Source organism: Trichechus manatus, unplaced genomic scaffold (assembly GCF_000243295.1).
Source record: "Trichechus manatus latirostris isolate Lorelei unplaced genomic scaffold, TriManLat1.0 scaffold00254, whole genome shotgun sequence".
In the NCBI taxonomy this organism is placed as follows: Eukaryota; Metazoa; Chordata; class Mammalia; order Sirenia; family Trichechidae; genus Trichechus; species Trichechus manatus.
The window spans coordinates 478,136-504,441 of NW_004444190.1; the positions used below are offsets into that span (position 1 = coordinate 478,136).

The window sequence follows — 26,306 nt, forward strand, 5'->3', positions numbered from 1 at the left end:
AAGCGAGGCCTGGCCACCATGCCTGGCTTCCTGGGGGCTGGGCCGCCGCCGCTCGGGAGGGACGCGGCGCCCTCCTTCCCACCGGCCAGCGCCCGGCCTGGCCCTGGGGCTTTGTCACTGCCCTTGTCCCAGCGCGCAAGGGGCTCGGGCGGTGCGTCCCGGGAGGGCACCACCCTGAGGGGTCATCTGCCCCGGCCGCGGCCTACCACCGGGCGCCTCGAGTGTCCGCAGGCGCCCCTGGGCCGGCCTCCCGCGCTGGGCCAGACCCGCCTCGGCTACGGAGCGGGCGAGGTGGGGGCGGGGAGCCCCGTGGACCGAGCGGCGCCCTGCGGACAGGCGTGGGCGCCAGCGGCCCCTTGGGGTCTTGGGCATAGGCTGCAAAGGGGTGGGGAGTGGGCACCCGCCCTGCACCCTCTGACCCGGCTCTGGTCACAGGGTGTCATTTACCCGGCGTTTGAACGTGGCGAGTGCAAAGCCGCGGCCGCCACTTCCTTTTCGCCTTGCCCGCCTAGCTAGCCCACCGAGCTATGCCGGCCGTGGCCAATCGCGGCGCCCGCCCGCCTGCCTCGCTCCCAGGCGCACGGCCTGGGGCCCAGCCCTCGCGAGGGGCTAGGGGAGCCTTTCCAAGTTCTGATGTTTTCCGATACTAACTCAGCTCCCTCCGCTGAACGCACCGGCGTCTCTCTTTTGCCCCAGGTCTCGGTGCGTTTGCCATCCTGAGCCCAACGACCGAGCCGGATGTAGGGATAGTAATCGGGCACCAGACCAGGCGCCCAGGTCAGTTGGGTAGACAGGACCCTTTGTGATCAGCAGTAAATGGGACTCCAGGGACTGGCAGTCGAGGTTGCTGCTAGGGAGGCGGTTAAGAACTACGCTGCTAACCAAAAGGTCAGCAGTTGGAATCCACCAGCTGCTCCTTGGAAACCCTGTGGGGCAGTTCTGCTCTGTCCTGTAGGGTCGCTATGAGTTGGAATCAACTCTGCCGCAAAGGGTTTAGGGTGTGGTTTTAACCCCGTGGTGTTTGAAACGTGGGGGCATTTTAACCGCTCCCTTCCTCTGCAGCCTTTTCCCCGCAGTGTGGGCAGTGGGTAGTATGCCTTATCCTTGGTTATGGAAAAAGAAAATGCAGAGTTCTTCTAAATGGGTAAAAGTGACCATAGCATTTGCTTTCTCCCACTGGCCTCACTGTTGGCTGTGACTCGATCTGCTTTTGATGAATGGCTAGGGAGGGTGGAGGATAGTTACATTTCCTGTTGTGAATTTTCAGGAATCAGCAAAGTTGTTGTCAAGCGTGCAGTCGTTTATTAGTTTTCAGACTGGCGGTAAATACATTTGGCCCCCAGCAGCCTGCGCTTTTTGGTGCTTAAGTGCAGGTGCAGAGACGAGTTTGGTGAGAGACTGAGCACAAAAAGTGGATGGCCTTGATGTTAGACAGATACTTGCTTCCTTACCAGTACCGGGGAGGATCCCTGCTTAACTTCATCTCTCACATAGATTCAGGATTATCTGATTTTCCCGAAGCCCCGTCGTTCTTTTTTTCTAAGGAAAATTCAGCAGATAGAATATTTAGGACTTAAACTGGCATCTGTAAGGATAACCTTCAAATATCTATTGATTGATGTGGCAAAGTCCAGAATTTCACTGTAATTAGTGAATGATTATAATTTATAACTTGGCCTGTTGTGTAAGAGGTTAGATTTTGGCCTCTTAGATTCACGAATTCTTGTCTGTTGTTACGATTTGTATAGTTTAATTGCTTCTTAAAATGAAATACATTTTCCATTCTCAATGAATAGTCTTTTTTCTGTTGACCCTCAGAAGTTAGAGATAATTCCACGTATTTCAGACGTACTTACTTGTAAAAATGTCATCATAATCGAAAGTAAGGGTTTGTAGTCAAATTGGAAGCCAATTATGGCTTGCCATAAAGCAGTGGCAGCTCTGTGAACTATGGCCCCACTTTTCTCTTACACTGGTTTCTGAAGTACTTTTTTAGGCAGACATTCAGTATATTAGAGCTAGTTAAAGATGTTTACAGTTGGTGATGGAATGTTTGAAACTTTGAAAGTTCAGCATTTGATGGGCATTGAATTTCTTGTGTTGTCAAGGACATTTTACTTTTATTCTTAGTAGTACAAACTGTGTTTTTTTGTTTTGTTTTGTTTTTAAAGCATTTTCACAGTTTCCTTTTGATAGTGAACAGACTGCTGAATTGGGTCATGGTTCCCTAATCTGCCTTATACCGAAAAGGGCTTAAAGCAGATAAGGGAGTTTGTTTATTCATTCAGTAAATATTTGTAGAACGTTTAGTATGTGCCAGACCCAGTGCTAGGCTTGTGGATTAAACTGAGAACCAGACAGACCACCTCTTTAGCCGTTAGGCAGATTGCATTCTAGTTGATGAGCTGATAATAAAAACCAAAAAGTAAATATAGTAATTACCTTTTAGGGTTCTATGCAGGTAATAATAATACTTAACTGTATATTTCAAAGTTGCTTTTGGGAACAAATGAGATACTGTGTATGAAAGTTGCCTAAACTACAGTAATCTATAAATGTGTAAGGCATTATCATTAACTTGAAAAAAAGTCTATCAGATTACTATTAACCTAAAAAGCCGGGAGATCATGACTGTGAATTAAACACTGACTTTCTTTTACCACATTTCCAGCAAGGAGGGATTTTACTTCTTCTGAGAGTGTATGAATGATGGTAAGGAATTAAACATGGAGTATCTATTTTATGTCAAGTATCGAGAAAGTATTTAACCATGAAATCTAATAATGATAGTGAATTTTTCCTGTCAAAAGAAAGTTAGGTGGTATCTATGGAGACAAAATGAGATGGAAATAACAACGATTGGACCAAGGTATTTTTTCTCTTTATAGCAGGAACAAAATCTTCCCAAGCCTCATTGTGCTTTAGTCTGAATATTCTTTGTCATGGCTTTCAGACTCTTCAATTCATTATCTGTAATTACAGGCATGCCTTAGCAAATTTCGATATTTTGCCATAACATCTTTAACTTGATTAACTTGCATTTATTGAATTCACATTACATATGTGAAAATAATAATGTATTAAATATGTAACATATTATTATATATATAAAACATATAAAAATATATAAAGTAATGTGTATAAATAACCTGTGGAGAAATGTCAGTTATTATTAATAATAAAAGTCAATTTTTTTTCCTTTTGTCTATCTGGGGTACCATGTTCCTTTCATGCAGGGGTAAAAGGTCAGGGCTTTCTGCCTCTGTCTGTCTCATTTCTGTCCCACCTTTGACCTGAGTTTAAACAATAATTTGTGTATTATGTTTGCCCGAGGCAGGGCTGTGCAGTGGCCGGGTGGTGGGGGTGGCTGATGGGAATGGGAGTGAGGTTTGATTAAATCTCAGTTTTTCAACAAAGGATAATAAATTTCTATACATAGAAGGAAGATAATATAGAGAGTTCAGATGTAAACAATATAGAGAGTTCAGATGTAAACTTGAAGCCAGTATTTTGTCTAAAATACCAAGGGAAATTCACAGCCATGAAATGAAGCCCATAGGCATCTGATGCTGAGCAGCAACTTTGACTGGAGGGCTCCACCTGTGCCCCTTTGGATTAAAAGCTCGCAGCAGGCCTGCAGTCTCCAAGTTTTTTACCTTGAAGGAGCTCTTAAAAATGATTGTCCCGCTCACAAACCCCACTTTTTTTATTGTTCTAGTTTAAGTGAAAGTTTACAGTTCAAGTTAGACTCTCATACAAAAATTTATACATACACTGTTATGTGACCCTAATTGCTCTCCCTATACTGTGACAGCACACTCCTCCTTTCCAGCCCTGATTTCCCGAGTCCTTTCAACCTGCTCCTAACCCTCTCTGCCTTCTCATCTCACCTCCAAACAGAAGCTGCCTGTTTAGTCTCATGTATCTACTTGAGCTAAGGAGCACACTCTCCACAAGTATCATTTTATGTCCCACAGTCCAGTCCAGTCTTTGAAGAGTTGGCCTTGGGAATTGACAGACCCCATTTTTTGACTATCTTGAAACAACTTGCATTTACTTAGGAATAATTCATTTTTTACTACTCAGAAACACATGGGATTTCCAGTCAGAACTTATGATTGACTTGAGAAAATGATTTTTATCAAATCTAGTTGATTAATTCCAGGCAAAGTAGAGAAACTTGGTGTTTTAGACAGCCTGGACAGCTCTTTTTTAGTAAGCTCACAGTCCTGTTGGGCTTTTTAAGTTAGAAATTAGCAGAGGACTCTCCTACCTCCACCAGTACCTTTGAGTTCTGCTAGGGGTCCAGGGAACCCAGGATATGAACTGTTGTAGTACTCATGCAGTTAGTTTGTTACATGAATATGAACATTGTGGCATTAGTTCATTTATTTGTTGAATATTTATTGACAGCTAGCTATATGCAAGGCTCTGTAGTGGAAGGTGCCTAGGCCTAGAATCCAGAGGCCCAGAGTTGACTCTCAGTTCTTGTACTAGCTCTTCAATCATTTCTCTTTTCTGGGCCTTAGTTTTCACATCTGTAAAATGCACTGGTTGGTTCTGACATCTCTAAGGGGATGGGACACAGGAGCCCTCAGATATGAGCCTCTCCTCTCTCTGCCCCTACCCCTTGACAACCCCTGTCTTAGTAAGCCTCTGTCATTCCCCAGAGTGGGATCCCTTGGGTGTGTGGGGCAGAGCCACAGTGGAAAACCACTGAATCACGTGTCTCTGTTACATGCTGTGGAGTCAATTCTGACTCATAACGACCCTGTAGTACAGAGTAGAACTGCCCCATAGGGTTTCCTAGCTATAATCTTTATATATAGGAGCAAATAGCCAGGTCTTTTCTCCCACACTGCCAGCCACTGGTGGGTTCGAACTGCCAACCTTCTGGTTAGCAGCTGAGTGCTTAACTATTGCGCCACTGGGCTCCTTCAAGTGTCTCTAAACACAAAAACCAAACCCATTGCCCTTGAGTCAATTCTAACTCATAGTGACAGAGTAGAACTACTCCATAGAGTTTCCAAGGCTATAAATCTTTACGGAAGCAGACTGCCACATCTTTGTCCTGTGGAGGTGCTGGTGAGTTTGAACCAGTGACCTTTCGGTTAGCAGCCCATGCTTAACCACTGTGCCACCAAGGCTCCTTCAAGTTTCTCCACCCAGGGCCAAAGCTATCTTTTCATTGGCTCAGGGGTCATGGCTATGCAGGAAGGCCAGCCAACAGAGCCTGTTCTCATTTTAGTCAGTATTTTGAATAGGGTCTGTGGTTTCTATCTGTTGTCTCTGCCCATGTCGACCTTGCTTGTCATACAAAATTGGTATTAGTGTGGTGGGTGTGATACTTTGAATTTTCCATTTTTGAGAAGCAGGAAGAACTTTTTATGGGTATATCTCATTGTCCAAGAGGGCCACAGAGAATTTGGGCTTCTTTTCTGTTTGTTTCTGTTTGGGCTGAGAGCCCCATTTGTCGGTTTAATATTCAGCCTCAGAAAGAATTAGAGTCAAGCAAGTAACATCTCTGTATGTCATGTCCCATGTGCATGCTACGCAGCCCCATCTTCTTGATGAGTAGAAGTTTTGTGTGGTTCTCTCTGATGATGGATTCTAAGCATTTTTATCTCAAGGGCAAGACCAGTTTAGTTCAACAGAATATCTTAGTTTAGGATTTTGTGTGATAAATGCCCGTCCAGTTTTCATTAAACAAACATTTTTGGGAGTTAACTGCTTGCTATGTGATTTTCCTAAGCCATTTCTTTTCAGGCATACTTGGCAATCTTTTGCAATCTGTGTCACAGCATTTGATACTTGCATACGTAATGTGATCAAAGGAAAGATGAGCTTATAATTTGATTTGATCTTATTGAGTTTATGAACATCAGGTTTTTGGAGGATCTGAAGAAGTGCCTTGTAAATAGAATACACTGTCTGGGCCCTATGAGTTTAGCATCCTATTGACTTTTTTATTTCAAGAGATTGACATTGTGAGTGAAAAGAAATTGCATACAAATTGCTTTATTTCAAGTAATACCGAGTGTATTATTTTTGAAGAGTTTTTGTTGTTGTTGTTTTTCTTATCCTAGATTATTGAAGAAAATGAAAAAAATTGTAGTGGTGAGAAGAAGGTGTCCTAACACCTAGATATGGTGTTGGAGAGTATAGGGTGATGGAGTAGGAGTGGGGGGTGTTGGAACGTGAGCATTGAGGATGGGGTGATAAAAAAGGAGAATAAGGCCGAGTGGAATAGTGCCTCCTGAATTCTTTTTTTTTTTTTTTTATACCTTTATTTTTTATTGTGCTTTAGATGAAGGTTTACAGAGCAAATTATTTTCTCATTAAACAATTAATGCACATATTGTTTTGTGACATTGGTTGCCACCCCCAGGACATGTCAACACTCTCCCCTTCTCGACCTTGGGTTCCCCATTACCAGGTTTCCAACCACTCTCCCCCCGCCACCTTCTCGTCCTTGCCCCTGGGCAGTTGTGTCCATTTAGTCTCGTTTTGTTTTATAGGCCTGTCTAATCTTTGGCTGAAGGGTGAACCTCAGGAGTGAGTTCGGTACTGAGTTAAAAGGGTGTCCAGGGGCCATACTCTCAGAGTTTCTCTAATCTCTGTCAGACCAGTAAGTCTGGTCTTTTTTTGTGAGTTAGAATTTTGTTCTGCATTTTTCTCCAGCTCTGTCTGGGACCCTCTATTTTGAGAGTAGTCAGTGGTGGTAGCCAGGCACCATCTAGTTGTGCTGGACTCAGTGTGGTGGACGCTGTGTACTTGTGGTCCATTAGTCATTTGGACTAATCTTTCCCTTTTGTCTTTGGTTTTCTTCAGTCTCCCTTGTTCCAAATGGGGTGGGACCAGTGTAGTATCTTAGATGACCACTCACAAGCTTTTAAGACCCCAGATGATACTCACCAAAGTAGACTGTAGAACATTTTCTTTATAAACTATGTTATGCCAGTTGAGCTAGATGTCCCCTGGGACCATGGGCCCCAACCCTCAGCCCAGTAATTCGGTCTCTCAGGGAGTTTGGATGTGTCTTTGAAGCTTCCATGACCTTGTCTTGGTCAAGCTGTGCTGACTTCCCCAGTATTGTGTACTGTCTTCCCCTTCACCAAACCTCCTGAATTCTTGATTGGGAGAGAGAGAAGATGTAATCAGGCAGGTAGAGTTTCTGTCTTTGCACAAATGCCAGTGAAAGTTTCGGAGCTTAAGGAGGGGCAGCAGTAACAATTGGTAGTTAATTGATACGAATTCAAGGACCAGCTGAAATATTGGAAGACCCTCCACTCTGGACTTAGAGGTCAGGCCTTTTTATCCAGGGAAAGATAAAGTCTGATGGGAAAACTGTTCAACATCAATAGACTTTATACAAATAAACAGCAAGTTGTGAGTAGTTATCACTTGGGTATGGTTGAAGCCACCTTATGGTTAGTAGTATTAGGGTACTGTTTGGGGATGGAGGAGTTGAAACCCACCATCTGAGGCCTTGAGGCATTCGTGGTTCAGTGGTAGAAGTTGCACCTTCCATGTGGGAGACCTAGGTTCAATTCCTGGCCACCATTGTCTGTCACCGGAGGCTTGTGTGTTGCTGTGATACTGAACAGGTTTCAGCAGAGCTTCCAGACTAAGATGGACGAGGAAGAAAAGCCTGGCAATCTGCTTCCAAAAATCATCCATGAAAACTCTATAGATCGCAATGGTCCAGTCCTCAAGGGATGATACAGGACCAGGCAGCATTTTGTTCCATTGTGCATGGGGTCAAAACGTGTCACGGATTGATTCCATGGCAGAATGCAACAACATTCGAGGCCTCAAGCTTGATCCAAAATTTCCTTTGGAAGAAACTATAGGCTTCTAGAGGAAGATACAGAATACAGGTAGGTAGTATTATTAGAAATACTGCGATAACTGTCTTAGGCCCTCTTCCTTTCCCCTAGGTAGTCTTCCTTGGTTCAATTTTGTTTTTGTCAGATGGTAGGAGGTAAATGGGGAACCCTGGTGGCACAATGGTTAAGCGCTTGGCTGCTAACCAAAAGTTCAGTGGTTTGAACCCACCGGGCTTCCCATGGAAGAAAGATCTGGTGATCTGCTCTCGTAAAGTTTACAGCCTAGGAAAACCTATGGGGCAGTTCTACTCTGTCATATAGGGTCGCTATGATTCTGACTCATGACTTGACAGCACACAACACCAACAGCAGGAGGTAAATATGGAATCAGGAAAAGAGAATAGGCCAATACTGTGTTTTCTTAAAGAATATATGGCATAAGTTTAGATTGAATCGCGAATGCCATAACGGGGTACTGCAGGCCATTGACTTTGAGTAATCTATATTGTAGTTGGAATTGCACATTGAAATAACCTTCATGGATTTCTGTTACATACTGAAAGTCTTAAAAATGTTAAATTCTGACCCAGTTAATTCCATTTCTAGGAATCCACTCAGTGAGGTAACCAGAGTTGGGAACAAAGATTTATGTACAAGGATATTTATTGAATTGGCTTTTGTTATAGTGAAAACTTGGAAACAACCTAAATTATCCAACAATAGGAACACATTTAAATGAATTATGGCACATCCAGATATGAGTATAGTTAGCTTATAAAATTCATGTTTTTGATGGGCAATTGGGGAGGGGGAAGGAGGAGTGTGCTGTCACAGTATAGGGAGAGCAATTAAGGTCACATAACAATGTATGTATATATTTTTGTATAAGAGACTAACTTGAAATGTAAAAAACTACAACAGTAAACTAAAAACATTCATATTTGAAAAGTATTTAATGATGGGAAAATATTTATGATATATGTTGGATGGAAAGAAGAGGATATCAAATTGTGACCCTCATTCTATTTTTAAATGTATTTGTATAACATGATTAAAAAAAAATAACTGGAAGAAAATATATCATTTGGATGGTGGGACTGTGGTTTTTTTCTCCCCTCCCTTTGAAATCCTTTTGTATTTTCCAAATTTAATACAAAAAGCACAATTACTTTTTTTTTTTTTTATTGTACTTTAGATGAAGGTTTACAGAACAAATAGTTTCTTGTTAAACACTCAGTACACATATTGTTTTATGACATTGGTTAACAACCCCACGACATGTCAACACTCTCCCTTCTCGACCTTGGAGGACCTTTGTTTTGGTGAAGAGATACATAGCCAGAGTTACACCATTTCAAAAGTTTCTACATGTACAATTCAGTGACATCGATTACATTCTTCCAGTTGTGCTGCTGTTCTCACTATCATTTTCCAAATTATTCCATCACCGTTATCTTCAACTCAGTGCCCCCTAGGCTTCCCATCAAACCTTTTGAGTTGCTGTTGTCAGTTTGATCTCACAGAGATAATTCTTCTTTTTTGTACCTTAGATGAAGGTTTGCAGAACAAATAGTTTCTCATTAAACAGTACACATATTGCCCTATGACAATGGTTAACAACCCCATGACATGTCGACACTGTCCCTTCTCAACCTTGGGTTCCCTATCACCAGCTTTCCTGTCTCCTCCTGGCTTCTAGTGTTTGTCCCTGGACTGCTGTGCCTCATTAGTCCTGTTTTGTTTTATGAGGCTGTCCATTCTCCGGCTGAACGGTGAACTTCGGGAGTGACTTCACCACTGAGCTAAAACGGTGTCCGGGGGCCATACTCTTGGGGTTTCTCCAGTCTGTTAGGCCAGTCAATCTGGTGTTTTTTTTGTGAGTGAGAATTTTGTTCTACATCCTTTTCTAGCTCTGTCTAGGACCTTCTGTTGTGATCCTAGTCAGAGCAGTCAATGGTGGTAGCTGGGCACCATCTAGCTGTACTGGACTCAGTCTGGTTGAGGCCTTGGTAGCTGTGGTCCATTAGTCCTTTGGACTAATCTTTGCATTGTATCCTGTTCTCTTCATTCTCCCTTGCTCCCGAAGCGGTGAGACCATTGCAGTATCTTCGATGGCTGCTTACGGGCTTTTAAGATCCCAGACTCTATTCACCAAGGTAGAATGTAGAACATTTCTTTATAAACTGTTAGCCAATTGAGCTAGATGTTCCCTGAGACTATGGTCCCCACAGCCCTCCGACCAGCAATTCAGTCCCTCAGTGAGTTTGGAAGTGTCTACGGAGCTTCCATGACCTTTCCTTATACAAGTTGTGCTGGCTTCCCCAGTACTGTGTACTGTCTTACCCTTCACCAAAGTTACCGCTTATCTATTGTCTATTTAGTCCCACCCCCCATCTCTGGTAACCAACAAAGATTGTTTCTTTTTGTGTGTAAACTTTTACATGAGTTTTTACAGTAGAGGTATCATACAATATTTGTCCTCTTGTGATTGACTTATTTCACTCAGCATAATGTCCTCCAGTTTCATCCATGTTATGAGATGCTTCACAGATTCATCGTTCTTTACCTTTGCATAATACTTTATTGTGTGTATGTAACATTGTTTATCCATTCCTTGGTTGATAGGCATCTATGTTGTTTCCATCTTTTTGCTATTGTGAAAAGTGCTGCAATGAATATGGGTGTGCATATGTCTATTTGTGTGACAGCTCTTATTTCTCTAGGATGTATTCCTAGGAGTGGTATTGCATTTTGTAGTGCTTTTTTTTTGTGGTGCTGAGTTTTCTTTGTTCCTCTAACTCTCCTGTGCTGAGTTCCTTTTGTTTGTGGATTTTTTTTCATTTCTTTTGTGTTTGTAGATTTTGTTTTTACTAAGACTTTATGTTTTTCTTCTTTATTTTGATGAGTAGGTTTGTTAACTTTCTTTGTGGTTACCTTGAAATTTACACTTATCTTCCTGGGTTTGAACCACTCTATTATTACTTGGTATCGCCTTGTCTTCCTCTCCATTAGAATGTTCTATACCTACACCATTTATTCTCTCTTTTATTGCTCTGATGCTGTTGTCATTTACAGATTAACCTCTCTGTTCCCTGTTGTAATTCTTTTGGTTTTGCATAGTCCTTAAGAGTTCATTTCCCAGGTTGGTATCTGGCTAGTAGAATCCTGTGTCCTAGATTCAGCCTGTGGTCTGATGTTGTTTGTTCTCAGATCGAAGGACTCCCTTTAATAAGTCTTGTAAGTTTGGTTTGTTTTTTACATAGTCCCTTAATTTCTGTTTATCTGGAAATGCCCTAATTTCATCATCATATTTGAATGAGAGTTTTGCAGGATTTATTATTCTTGGCTGGCAATTTTTTTTTTCAAGGTTTATATGTGTCATCCCATTGCCTTCTTGCCTGCATGGTTTCTGCCGAATAATCCGAGCTTAGTCTTATTGTTTCTCCTCTGTATGTGACTTTTTTTTTTTTGAACTGCTCTCAGGATTCTTTGTTTGTCTTTGGTTTTAGTGAGTATGATTATGATATGCCTTGATGATTTTCTTTTGGAGTCTATCCTATATGGGGTTTGTTGAGCTTCTTGGATGGTCAGCTTTTCATCTTTAAGGATATTGGGGAAGTTTTCTGTCAGCAATTCTTCAGTGATCCTCTCTGTGTTTTCTGTTTTCTCCCCCTGTTGCGGAACTCTGATCACTCACAGATTTTTGCTTCTGATTGTATCCCACATAATTCTCAGGGTCTCTTCATTTTTCTTTGTTCTTTTTTCTGATTTTTTCTCAAACAGAGTTGTAGCCAAGTGTTTGTCTTCAATTTTGCTGATCCTGTCTTCCATTGTTTCAGACCTGCTCCTCAGCCTGTCTATGACACTGTCCATTTCTGAAATCTTGTTGTCTTTTGGCTTTCTAATTGTTTTTGTATAATTTCTAGTTGTGAATTCGTTTTGACATTTTGTTCCTGCATTATTTTCCTGAATTCTTCCATTTTTTGGTCTGTATTTTCCATGAATTTGTTTGTTTTTTCCTCATTTTTGTCTGATTTTTGCTTAATCTCTTGGATAATTCTGAATATTAAAGATTTGAATTCCCTATCAGTTTGGTCTAGTGCCTTTTCTTCTACTGGAAGGCCACCTGGAACCATTCTGTCCTGTTTTTGTAAATGTTTTGATATTGTCTGCTGTCTTCGAGGCATTCAGTGGTTATTTTTTTTCGTTTATTGATTGTAGATTTGTTTCATCCTGCTTTTTTGTTTTATTTGATTATGTCTGAGCAGGTGGGCTGTGCATTCTTTGTTGTTTGCTTGTCTGTGGGCATGATACTTTTCACCCCCTTCGCCAGTGGGCAGGATCAGTCACTCAGGTATGGTACAGCAGGGCAGGTCCAGCTGAAGGGGAGTTGCTGGGATGGATTGTTTGTGGCATATACCAGGGTTGGCAGTGCGGACCGGGAATCAGTGCAGGGCAGGTTCCAGTAGGCCGTGCCTGTGCTGCTTGGGAGCATGATGTTCAGCGCATGGTGCAGGTAGGCAGGAAGGAGGAGGTAGATTGTGATGTGTGGAGCTAAGATGGGTATGGAAAAGATGAGAGAGAGGAGAGAGGAACAGGAGCCAAAAACATACACACAAACAAAAAAGAGTGCTAATGGAGCTTGCAGTTGGAGTGGAGAGATGAGAGACTGAGAAATGAGGGAAAACAAAAATAAAAGAAAAGAAAAAGGGTAAAAGAAAAAATGAATAAATCAAGAAACTGGAAATGAAGAAAGACAAAAAGGGAATAAGAGAGAGAAGAAAACAAAACAAAGAAACAAACAAAAACCAAAAAGAAAAAAAAAATGCAAGAAAAAAGAAATGTCCCCAGGAATGTCCCTGTGCATCTGTGCAGAGTAAGGGAGTAGCTTCCAAGCCGTGCGGTACTGCCCGTCTAGAAAGGGCTCCCAAGCTGAGAAAAGAAAAAGAAAACAAACAAACAAATCAAGACAGAACAAATCAGACAAAGAAACAGAAAAGCGACACAGGCTGGGAATCAGTTTCACAGTTGAGTGGTGTTTTGTAGCGTTTCAGGAAGAAGCAAAGATGGCACACTGAGCCAGGTATTTGAGAGAAAGGAGGGGGAGGTGGTGAGAGGTAAGGAAGAAATCTAAAGAAGCGGAAAAAAGCAACACCAGCAGCCAACAGAAGGCACTTAGGGAGCTGGCCAGTGTGGGCAGGTGGAATCCAAGCCACACCGGGGAGAAGCTGGCACTTCCCTGCCAAGAGACTGTGGCTGCAGGAAGCAGAGGAGCCGAAGTGGGGGTGAAGAAGCCTATATTGCTGGTTACCTGTTGTTCTGTCTCCTGCGGGAAGCTCCTTGAAGCTGCTTTCTCATACTCCCTGTTTGCTGATCTCCGACAGGAGTCCAAGGTGGCGGACCCATGCTGCAGTAGCTGATAGGGGACCTCTGCACGTATCTCTCCTCGCTCTCTGTTCTCGGTCAGTTTCTTATTCCATTCGATGCTTGGCTGAGTTCTTTATCTCTTCATTTGATGCTTAGGGTTTCAGGATTGACGTGTGACTCTGTTTGACTTAGTTTTTCTGATCTTTGCTGCGGAGGAACGGCGTAGTGCTTCTGACTATAGCACCACGTTGCCCGGAAGTCAAGCACAATTACTTTTATAACTCAAGACAATTCTAAAATGTCCCCTCTTGACCTCACCTCTGGATAGTGTAAGATTGTTGTTAGTTGTTGTTAGTTACCATTGAGTCAATTTCAATTCATAGTGACCCCATGTGACAGAATAGAACTGCCCCATAGGGTTTTCTAGGCTGTAATCTTTATAAGAACAGATGACCAGGTCTTTCTCCTGCAGAACTGCTGGGTGGGTTTGAACAGCCAACCTTTCGATTAACAGCCAAGTGCTTAACCATTGTGCCAGCAGGATCTGTAGTATAAGATTAGGGAAAGTAAATTGGCTCTTATTGAGGAAGATGCTGTGCTGGACTCGGGCAGATTAATCAGTAAGCAAGGTAGTCACAGGCTTACATTAAGCAAGGTATGCATGGGCTTACTTGTGTTGACTTACTTTGATGTGGTGAAAACAGGATAAATTGTGCACTATAGATTAGTAAGTAAGCACAGTTAAGTCCATGTATACCTTGCTTATTGGGTAATCCGTCCCTGGATCTGGACTTAGCTGTTCTTGTGCCCTTTCTGCCATAATGTCTGGAGCCAGGCTCTAGAGTCATGACTGTCCTCAGCCAGTGCTAGGAGAAGATACCATTGTCCCGCCAAAGCTCTTGCTACTTGAGAGCAGTTTCAGATTGGGGTCTCCTGGTGAAGTTGGACAGCTGTTTTATCAAGAACTGTGAAGGGTCTGAGATGTTACCTCACTAGCACTGTTATATCCTTTATATATATGAATACTGTAGAAATACAAGGCACTTGAGTCAGGGAAAATAGTTCTTTATTGATATTCACAACCAGGTCAGTAGCCAAAGTAACATTGGAATGTTGGTCCCCCAGACCTTAACCTACAGGTAACACCATGGGAGCTGATACGGGTGCAGGTTACATCCTGCAGATGAGGGATGGAGCAGCTGCCCCCCCCTGCTTCTGAAAGGAGAGGAAAAAAACCTTTGCTCCTTTGATGGAAAGGATCCTGGGTTCTCAGCTAACCTTCTGGGTCATTCCAGGGGCAAGATAAGTCCCAGGTGTCTCTGACTTTTACAGCCTAGAGATGTCTCCAGGGTCTGGGCTTCATCTTTTTTGAAATTTAACAGTTAGGGAGATAGGTCTTCTAGCACCTTGGGGGCTTAACCTGGGGACCTAGGCCAGCTGTAACCATTTGACCTTCTCATGAAGATAAAAACCACAAAACCAAACCCACTGCCATCAGGTCGGTTCCGACTCATAGTGGCCTTTAGAGTAGAACTGCCCCATGGGGTTTCCTAGGCTGTAATCTTTACAGAAGCAGATTGCTAGTTCTTTCTCCTGTGGTACCACAGGATGGGTTCGAACCACCCACCTTCGGTTAGCAGCTGAGTGCTTAACCATCGCCCTACCAGGGCTCCTTCATTTTTCTAGTAGCCACGTGAAAAAGTAAAAAAAACAAAACAGGTGAAATTAATTTTATTAATATGATTTTGTTTAACTCAGCATACTCAAAATATTATCATTTCAACATGTAATTGATATAAAAATATTAATGAGATTCTTTACATTCTTTTTTTCATACTAAATCTTCAAAATCTAATGTGATTTTACACCTGCAGCATATTTCAGTTTGGACTAGCTGCATTTCACGTGCTCATTAGCCACATGTAGCTGCTGGCCACCATATTGGATAGTGCAGGATTAGGAATTGAAGCAAGGTCTGAGGAGAAATACAGGGGTGGCGGGAAGAGTTTTATTCCAGGGATGAAACCTAAAAGGACTGAAGGAAAGCGAAGTTCAAGTGGTCATGTTGGTCATAAGTGCATGAATCTCCTTGTGCCTCCCCCTACAAACTTTACCTGATCTCTTTAGCCTAAAATAATAACCTGCTCTGAATTTCTACGTAGTCCTTGGGTGGTGCAAGTGGTTAATATGCTTGGCTGCTAACTGAAAGGATGGAAGTTCAGTTTCACCCAGAGGCACCGTGCAAGTAAGGCCTGGCAACCTACTTATAAAAAAATCAGCCATTGAAAATTCTATGGAGCATAGTTCTACTCTGAAACACATGGGTTTGCCATGAGTTGGAATCGACTGGATGGCAACTGGTTTTTTTTTTTTCTGAATTTCTACAGAAGCAACACACTGGATATGCCAGCCCTATGGTAGTCATGTACATCTTGATGAATCTCTCCTTACCTCTTGAACTGTTATGAAAATCTTTGATTACTTAAATTTTTCCATTTATAAAATCTACATGGTGAATTATGTGAGAGCTAGGATTGTGTTGTTTTTCTTTGCATTCCCTTCCAGCACTTGATATGCAGTAAGAATTAGATAAATATTTGTTGATTTGATTTTCATCTGTACAGCAAAGTTTAGCTTGGAAGGCTGAATTCCAACTCAGAGAGGATAGCGCTGATTTACTTTGTGTTAGAAACCCAATGATGTATGTATTGAGCATGTAAACATTGGAATTTGTCACTTTGCATTAGGATTTGTCCCTTTGTATTAGAGGTTCATCATCTACAAGGTGAAAAATTAACATTTGGTTTTCTCTTTTGTACCCAGGCCTTTAAGAAAATCTTGCCAGGCCACTCCTATGATCATTTAAGTCCCAGTGATGGTATTGATGCCCTTTGTATGTATAAATAAGCTATTTGGTCATAAACTGGAGGTATGCATTTGGGAGCTGCTGCTTTCTCTGTGGGTTTGTTAATGAACACTTTTCAGTCTGTGGCATATATGCAGTGAAATACTTTTGAAATCAAGTACAATATTTTGAGTTGCCTTCATTTGCTCTCTTTGACTGTAATTGTTGAGTTGAAGCAGCAGACTTATCCATAGACCCAAGGCAATTTGTTTTTACTGAAGCCTACTTAAGAACTGCTTGGGTAGCTTTTCTCTGAAAGATTAAATACTTCACTGACTCCTGTTAGCAGGGCCAGCAGCTAGAAAAATAAAAACTAAACCAAACCTTCAGCAAAGAAATTCCCAGCTGCTCAGTGGGTCAGAGCTTTTCCTGATTGCTTTCTTCCAATGAAAACACTGTAGATTAGTTCTAAGTGAATTCTAGTAGGTTTAGGGATTTGCAAGTGATAGAAGAACAGGAAAGCATAATCTCACTTTAAAATAATAATCCTGATGGTAAATCTTTATTGACTCTTTTCTGGGATGTTGGGATTTTGTTCATATGGGAAAACTTAAGTCATACCCTCTGCTTAGCTGATTTTTAAAGTTAAGGTCCTCAAGTTAGGAAGAAGGAACAGGCACAGAGAAGTCAAGCATGAGGCTGTAGTTCCACAAGGATGAACTTAGGTGTGTGGGGTGTTCTAGGGACTCCCAGGGACCCACACAGATGCTGCTGCTGCCCTCTTCTTCTCAACCTGGGGAGCCTGGCTGGGAGGTCCCAGTAGGGAATGTAGACGAACTGCTATTTCCACTTTTGGATGTGATGATACTGTTGATCTGTGAGGTCAGGGCACATTTAAACTTTATTGGAGAGGATTTGCTTCTCTTACAGGTGCTCTTAATGCCTTAACATTTTTTCTTTCCTTTTTTTCAAAGTCAAGTTGCAATTTGGGAGATGGGAAACATAAGGACGTTCAACTGAAACAAGTGACTGTTTTGACTATTCAGTCACTGGTTGAGTGTTTATCTAGTGCTAACTATATGTGGGGAGTTCCTGGGTGGTTAGAGGTTCAAGTCCAGTTGTCATCAAGTCAACCCCAACTCCTGGAGAATCCCATGTGTGTCGGAGTAGAACGGTGCCCCATAGGGTTTTCAGTGACTGATTTTTTGGCAGTAGATCACCAGGCCTTTCTTCCAAGGTGCCTCCAGGTGGCCTTGAACTTCTAACATTTTGGTTAGTAGATGAGCATATTAATTGTTTACATCACCCAGAGACTCCAACTATAGCTAAAGGAGAATATAGAAAAGTAGAAAAGCAGAAAAGCAATCAGCTTGGATTTGAGTTAGTTAAATAGATTATCTGAATTTTTTTTTACAGTTAGGAGCCTACAAGGAAGACCAGTTAATACATCTATTATTCAAATTTATGCACCAATGACTAATGCCAAAGATGAGGAAATTGAAGATTTTTACATCTGCAGTCTGAAATTGATCAAACATGCAATCAAGATGCATTGATAATTACTGGTGATTAGAATGCAAAAGTTGGAAACAAAGAAGGATCGGTAGTTGGAAAATATGGCCTTGGTGACAGAAATGACACCAGAGATCACAGGATAGAATTTTGCAAGACCAATGATTTATTCACTGCAAATACTTTTTTTCAACAACATAAACAGTGACTATACACGTGGGCCTCACAGGATGGAAAACGCAGGAGTCAAATTGACTACTTCCTTGGAAAGAGACAATGGAAAAACTCAGTATCATCAGTCAGAACAAGGCTAGGAGCCAACTTTGGAACAGACCATGAATTGCTCACATGCAAGTGTGCAAGTAGAAACTGAAGAAAATTAAACAAGCCCATGAGAACCAAAATATGACCTTGAGTATATCCCACCTGAGTTTGGAGACCATCTCAGGAACAGATTTGATGCATTGAACACTAATGACCAAAGACCAGATGAGTTGTGGGATGACATCAAGGACATTATACATGAAGAAAGCAAGAGGTCATTAAAAAGACAGGAAAGAAAGAAAAGACCAAAATGGATGTCAGAAGAGACTCTGAAACTTGCTCTTGAACGTAGAGTAGCTAAAGCAAATGGAAGAAATAATGAAGTAAAACAGCTGAACAGAAGATTTCAAAGGGTGGCTCGAGAAGACACGGTAAAGTATTATAATGAAATGTGCAAAGACCTGGATGGAGTTAGAAAAGCAAAAGGGAAGAACATGTTCAGAATTTCTCAAGCTGGAAGAACTGAAGAGAAAAATCAAGCCTCAAGTTGAAATATTGAAGTATTCTATGGGCAGAATATTGAACGACTCAAGAAAATTCAAAAGAAGATGGAAGGAATACACAGAGTCACTGTACCAAAAAGAACTGGTCAGCATTCAGCCATTTCAGGATGTAGCACATGATCAAGAACTGATGGTATTGAAGGAAGACGTCCAAGCTGGAGCGAAGACGTTGGAGAAAAACAAGGCTCCAGGAATTGAAGAATACCAGTTGAAATGTTTCAGCAAGTGGATGCAGCACTGGAGGTGCACACTCATCTATACCATGAAATTTGGAAGACAGCTACCTGGCCAACTAACTGAAAGACGTCCATATTTGTGTCCATTCCAAGGAAAGGTGATCCGACAGAATGCACAAATTATCAAACAATGTCATTAATATCACATGCAAGTAAAATTTTGCTGAAGACAATTCAAAAATGATTGCAGCAGTACATTGACAGGGTACTGCCAGAAATTCAAGCCAGATTCAAAAGAGGTTTTGGAACGAGGGATATCATGGCTGATGTCAGATGGGTCTTGGCTGAAAACAGAGAATACCGAAAAGATGTTTACCTATATTTTATTGACTATGCAAAGGCATTCGACTGTGTGGATCATAACAAATTATGGATAACATTGCAAAGAATGGGAATTCCAGGACACTTAATTGTGCTCATGCGGAACCTGTATATAGATCAAGAGAGTCGTTTGAACAGAAAAAGGGGATTCTGTGTGGTTTAAAATCAGGAAAGGTGTGCGTTAGGATTGTATCCTTTCACCATACTTAACTCAGTCTGTATGCTGAGCAGATAATCTGAGAAGCTGGACTATATGATGAAGAAGGCAGCACCATGATTGGAGGAAGATTCATTTTAAAAGAAAAAAAAAGATTCATTTAAAAGAAACCCATTGCCATTGAGTTGATTCTGACTCATAGCCACTCTATAGGACAGAGTAGAACTGCCCCATAGGATTTCCAAGGAGTGCCTGGTGGATTTGTACTGCCGACCTTTTGGTTAGCAGCTGTAGCATTTAACCACTACAGCACCAGGGTTTCGGAAGATTTATTAACCACATGGAGTATGCAGAGACACAACCTTGCTTGCTGAAAGTGAAGAGGACTTGAAGCATTTGCTGAAGATCAAGGACCACAGCCTTCGGTATGTATTACACCTCAACATAAAGAAAACAAAAATCCTCACAACTAGGCAAATAAGCAACATCATGATAAATAGAGACAAGATTGAAGTTGTGAAGAATTTCATTTTACTTGGATCCACAATCAACACCCATGGAAGCAGCAGTCAAGAAATGAAATGACATATTGCATTGGGTAAATCTGCTCCAAGCGACCTCTTTCAAGTGTTGAGAAGCAAAGATGTCACTTTGAGGACTAAGGTACACTTGACCCAAGCCTATTTTCAATAGCCTCATATGCATACGAAAGCTGCACAATGAATAAGCAAGACCGAAGAGAAATTGATGCCTTTCAGTTATGGTGTCGGCAAAGAGTATTGAATACACTATGGACTGCCAGAATGTCTTAGAAGAAGTGTAGCCAGGGTGCTCCTTGGAAGTGAGAATGGTGAAACTTCGTCTCATGTACTTTGGACCTGTTATCAAGAGGGACCAGTCCCTGGAGAAGGACATCATGCTTGGTAGAGCAGAGGGTCAGCCAAAAAGAGGAAGATCTTCAACGAGATGGATTGACATAGTGCCTGCAACAATGGGCTCAAACATAGCAACAATTAAGAGGATGGCACAGTCTGGGCAGTGTTTTGTTCTGTTGTACATAGGGTCGTTATGAGTCGGTACTGACTTGGTACCTAACAGCAACAACAACAAGAAGGAGCCTAATTTTTACAGATAGGTAAAATAGAGTCAATCAGTTAGGGAACTAAGGCCACACAGTTCCAGAAATCACTTCTTCATAATTTTTGATATCTGTGAATGCCTTTTAGAGGTCTTCTTCCTTGGGCCTCATGGGATAGTCTCAGGTGGTAGCGGAAGCACTAGGACTAATGTGGCAGAGTTTTCGCCAAGTTGTTGTTGTTAGTTGCTCTCGAGTCGCACTGAGTCCACTCTAACTCATGGTGACCCCAAGTGTGAAGAATAGAACTGATCCGTAGAATTTTCAAGGCTGTGAGCTTTCAGAAGTTGATAGTCAGGTTTTCTTCCGAGCGCCTCTTCGGGGGTTCAAATTGCCAGTCTGTCAGCTAATAGTTGAGCGCTGAACTGTTTGTGCTACTGGGGGACTCCTTTGGCCAAGTGTATACATTTTATTTTATTGAAAGATTCTTAGTCTTATAGTAAGAATTAAAAAAAAAGCATATTGTTTCATTGTTACTGCTGTTTTTCTCCCATTCTTTCACACTCCGTTTGGTATGCAGAATTCAGTTGTTGTCTGGTGTCTTTTGAAATTCAGGAAAACTGATGTGGGCAAGTCAAGCACGAATACAGTTCTTATGGTAATATATGCCTTTGTTTGAAAAATCCTGTCTCCACTCCCTACTTTCCTCTCCCTCACGGTAGACAGTCTAACTAGCAAGGCTGCTTGATAAATAGTACTGCTCCAAGTTCCTCCCGGAGTGCAAGTGCGTGGGGAGGACCTCTCCCTGTGCATGGTGGTGAGAGGCTTTCTCCTCACATGGCTTGAGTGGACATCCACCATGAAGGGAAATTAGGACCTTATTTGTTTTTTAAAATACATCATTTTCTCTGTGTGTTTATGTGAGTGTGTGTTTGGCCATGGTGAATACTTCTAGTTGCCTGGAATGAAAGAATAATTATTGCCCATGACAGGACTGAAGGAAACAGTGACAGCAATGAGTGTATTTATGGATGCATTTCTAGTCATTCTTTTTGTGAGTTCCACAAAGATATACTAGTACAGTCTGAAAAACTAACAAAGATTCTCCCTATGACAATGTGTGTAGCATACAGCACAAAATCATTTTTTAAAATTTCAGCTGTTGTAACCCTGATCGAACACACATTGGGGAATTAAATTATACTTAATAGAGTAAATCAGAGTGGATTGGTAAGTGGGAAAATCAGATAAAAATACTTAACTTCTCATAGAATGCTAGAATTGGAAATATATGTAGAATGCTGCTATCAAGTGGGCTCTGGCTCCTGTCGACTCCATGTACAACAGAACAAATGTAGTCTGGTTCTCCTCCATCCTCATGATCATTGGCGTGTTCGAATCTATTGTTGAGGCCACTGTGCATTTTGAGTGCCTTCCAACCTAGGGCGCTCATCTTCCAGCAGTTGTGATCCATAGGGTTTTCATTGGCTGTTTTTCAGAAGTAGATTGTCAGGCCTTTCTTCCTAATCTGTCTTAGTCTGGAAGCTCCACTGAAATCTGACCACGATGGAGACCCTGCTGGTATTTGAAACATTGGTCGGAAAACGTCCAGCATCATATCAACATGCAAGCCACTACAATATGGCAAACTGATAGATGGGGGAGGGAGGATGAGCATCGAATGCTAGAATCAGAAAAACACTTCTCATAGAATGCTAGAAATCATGTGACCTGCTCAAGCCAGGTGGGCAAATTAATTGATTTAGTACATTTTGCTGACCTCTGTAGCAAATAATAATAATATTTTTTTGTTTTCTGTTTTATTTTGAATTCTAAAATTCCTGAAGAGAGGAAAAATATAGCAGTTTGAATATGATAGTGAGTTAATTGTAGCAGCTGCTGTGCATTTGGGGATCATGAAAAAGGCCTTGGGGTTCATTCACTTCTGTGGTATTTTGGAGGTAAAGGTGAGTAAAAGCAGCCTCAAAATAACGTTTGAGGGGGATGAGAATTTAAATATAATACGTTCTATAATGTTTCAGTGCCATTATTTGAGTGGATGAAAAAATTATTGCTGAAATAACAGTTCTGTTAAATAAAATGAATAAAGGCATTTGTATATTTATTGTGAATTATCAACAGAATGAGAAACCATTTATTTATACTATAGTAGATGAAGAAATTCAGTGAAGTATTGCAAGTGTGCAGTAGCAGATTTATTGTTGCTTTACTTTTATGTTCTGCTCAAAATTTTCATTTCACTCAATTCTTCTGAAAAGTTGATCTTTATTAGATCATTTGGCCTGGCAAGGTAGTGCATGAATTATGACTAAGAATGAGTTGTTGTGAATGATTGGGAGGAAGATACATAACATCTGTTTGACTTAAGGCAGAGCTTAAGAAGAATTGTGCTTTGCAGAAATTTATATTCTTCTCTTTAAGCTTGGGGCAGAAGCTAAAAAAAAAAAAAAAAAGTCCTTAAAATTAACCTCAAGTATGGGTGCTAATGGTTAACATACTCAGCTGCTAACTGAAAGGTTGGCAGTTCAAGTCCACCCCAAGGTGCCTCAGAAGAAAGGAACTTGGAGGTATTGGTTGTGCTACCTTCCAGTTTTTTCCCCTCTTCGTCCCTAGAGAGTGACTGAGAGGTGAGATGTTGCCACTGTCAGGTATGGAGACCATAATAGCTTGGGTTGATTGGCTTGACTTTACTGGATTTTTGCTTTTCACTTCATTGTAGGGATCGGATTGTGGAAGGTCTTAGTCAAAGACCCTAGATACTTCTGTGGTATATTTCTGTATATGACAAGTCTACATTCTATTGTAAATTATTGCCCTTTTGACCCAATTACACATTTTTGAATGCAGCAAAGTTTTTCTCACCAAAACCTGTTGCCGTCGAGTCGATTCTGACTCATGGTGACCCTATAGGACAGAGTAGAACTGCCCCATTGGGTTTCCAAGCCCGTAATCTTTAAGGAAGCAGACTGCCACATCTTCTTCTACCACTGAGCAGCTGGTGGGTTCGAACTGCCAACCTTTTGGTTAGCAGCCAAGTGCTTATCCACTGAGCCACCAAAATGACTTGCATATACGCAGTACTCAGTAAATGTTGGTTGAACTGAGTTGCAGTGATTGACTTAGTTTCAGTGTTTGTTATTTCCTGTCCAGACATAGAGCCATCCATAGTACTTTGGAGCTAATAGAGCTTGCACTGTGTTTTCCAGTAAGGGAGAAGGACCAGACAGCAGATGGAAAGTACATCAGCCATGTTTGTATGTGCCCTGGGGTGCATTGGGGTGTTTTCTCTCATCAGTCAATAGGGATCCTTCTTAAGGTACAAGTACAAATGACTCTCTGTTAACTAGCTAGCTGCAGTCAAGCCTTCCAGCTGTTTCTCCACCACATCTGCCCATTTTTCCTGTGCCACGGTCACTCCATACTAATGCTTCAAACATGTCATCCACTCTCCTCCCTCTTGCCTTTCTTGTTATTCATCCTTTTGTTCAGAATGTTTTCCCTTCCTCTCCACTTAAGGGACTCTTGTCTTTCCACGCCCAGCTTGGATATCCCCTCTTCTATGAAGCTTTCCAGAGTCCTCTTGCTTCTGGGCTTTTACATAGTATAGTAATACTCCCCTAAAGCCTCCCCAAAAAATTCATCTGTATAAAATGTAGGGTCACATTACTGTGAGGTTAATGAACTCATGGGGGTGAGTCTGATGCAGAGAATGGACCAAGAGCTAATTGTGTTAAGTGCATGTTCAGTTGTCATGGGACACGTTACTGTGAGGTACATCCTCACACATTTTCTCATACTCAGCTTGTTTCTGTAGCATCACCTTCAGGACATGATGCCTTACTTTAGAGTTGGTAGTTTAAGTGCCTGCTTCCACCCTTGCAATGTAAGCTCTTTGAGGACAGTGACTGTGTCTTCATCATCTTTGTATCGTGGTCTTGGCATATATTAGTGCCCAGTAGGTTGTTTTGAATGAACTGTTGTATAAATGGGGTAATTTAAAATTTTGTGAATATACTTACCTCAATTCACCTGGAAAATACATAAAAATAGTAAAATTACTTTTTCTTAGGCTGCATGCTTTTTGCACTCATCTTTTTTTGCCTTTATCACTTGTTATAATAAGTTTTACCCATCACAACATATAGCTAATATCTGCCTCCCCCCAATCCCCTAAACCCCAAAGTGCTTCTCCAAGAAGGATTCATCCACTTTCTTATCAATAAATAATTACTACATATCATTATATGCAAGGTTCTGTGCCTGATATTTCGGGAGGTTCCGAGATGAGTGAGATGGGGTTCCTCTCACAAGCACTGTACTCAGAGACAGCCTGTCTGCATGTCCATGAAGCTGTGAGCTTTAGTTGAGTCAGAGGTGGAGGGAATCAGTGGGAAGAGAGGTTGGAAGGTGGGAAAGGGGTGACTTACGGCAGCTAAGACTATATATTTTACTCAGTTGGTATTGTGGAGCCCTAAAGGATTTTGAGGAAGGTGATGAGATGTTTTGGACAATTAATCTGGTCAGCACTCTGCAGTGGGAAGACTATGCCATTATTCCAGAAGATGGACCCTGAGTATCTTCCTGCTCCTTGTGGGATCATCTAGGTTTGTCTGCTCTGCCGTTAGTGGATTGCTGGCTATACTAACTGAAATTTCTTTGAGGAAGTCTTAGAGAAGACCAAAGCAATCTCATCCCATACTTTTCCTCCTAATATAAAATGCCCTTTATCTATTTCTTCCTCACACAGCTTTGTCAAGCTGCTATTAAGATCTCTGTTTATAGATGAGGAAAATAAGGTTTGGAGAACTTAGATGTTGTAAGGGGTAGAGTTCGAATCCAGGTGTGCTTAACACCAAACTTGAGCTCTCTCTACCACATTATGCTTCAGCAAGGAGAGGGAAGGAAACACTGTGGTTCTGGAAGGGATCAGCAGGGTAGGAGATATGATGACAATGCAATGGATGTGAAACCCAACTTCCAGCTATCATTTAGAAATAGTATCTTTAAAAAATAAATGAAGACAATTCTGCAGCTTGCAAGAGAGATATGCATTCTTGCTTCTGAGATATTCCTGTACTGAGAAAGGGGAGCAATTTTGGCTCTCTTTTCCAGTTGGAATTCGTTGGAAATCAGGATGGTTTATCCCAGTAATAGAATCAAACCAACAAAAACTGTAGTGCATAAGTTTATAGCTTTTGTGTTGGATCATGACCTGGTTTGTACATAAAGAGTGCAATTGGATGGCTCAATAATAATAATAACCTTTATTGAGAGTTACTGGCTGGGTGCCACTGTGTCAGCCAGTCTATCCTCAAAGGAAAAGCGGCAGCAAGAAGGAGATCAGGGACAGCTTGTGGATGTGGAGTGAGGGAGGGTATCATTTATTCTCATCCAGGACAAAAGATAGTGCCCTTGAAAGTTAACCATTTTCAGAGCAAATTATTTTCAGGCAACTGTCTTCTGGGAAGAAGTGGTTTTCAGCACAGTCTGTAGTAATGGATTTGAAATCAGATGACAGCAAACAGTTTTGTCATTTTATGAAAATAGTTTTTCTTAAAAGGTTCCAGTATGCTGGTCCTTCTAAGAATCCCTGTTATTGGACTTTTCAAATTTTTGTATTGAAAGCATTGCCATCTCCTTTTTCCCCGTGCCTCCTTCTCCCAGTGGGGAAAACACACTCTTTCTAGGTCTGTAGAGCGTAAAAAGCAAGTGGAAGGTGTGCAGTGACTTAGACAATGTAAGCAGCCCATGTAATTGAGGTCCTGCCCATTCCCTGCTGTGTTCCCTTCCCCAAACCAATGTGTCTTAATTATCCACTTTGTTGTCTTCCCTTTTCCCACGCATACACCATCTCATTGAACTTTTCCCCGTGTGCACAATGGTTAACAAGTCTTTTTTTGCCTTGTATTCTGCTGACTTAGATGAATGGTTCCAGGGACACCAGATTTTTCATGGAAAGAGGGACAGTCATAAATGAACTCTAGTTATGAGGAGGCTGAATGCTCCCAGGTTGTCTGGTCCGTCTTTTTATAGACCATGGGAGTTGGGGGTTGGATGCCGAAGGAGAAGCTGTGCCTTTCAGAGTTCACTTTCCGTCTTCTACACTGAAAAGGCGA

General features: G+C 41.6%; 1 protein-coding gene across 1 annotated transcript in view; it reads left to right on the forward strand.

The window, feature by feature from the left end:
* The window catches only part of IRF2 (interferon regulatory factor 2), a 152,209-nt gene that overhangs the window by 974 nt on the left and 124,929 nt on the right, over nucleotides 1–26,306 (forward strand). The window lies entirely within an intron of this gene.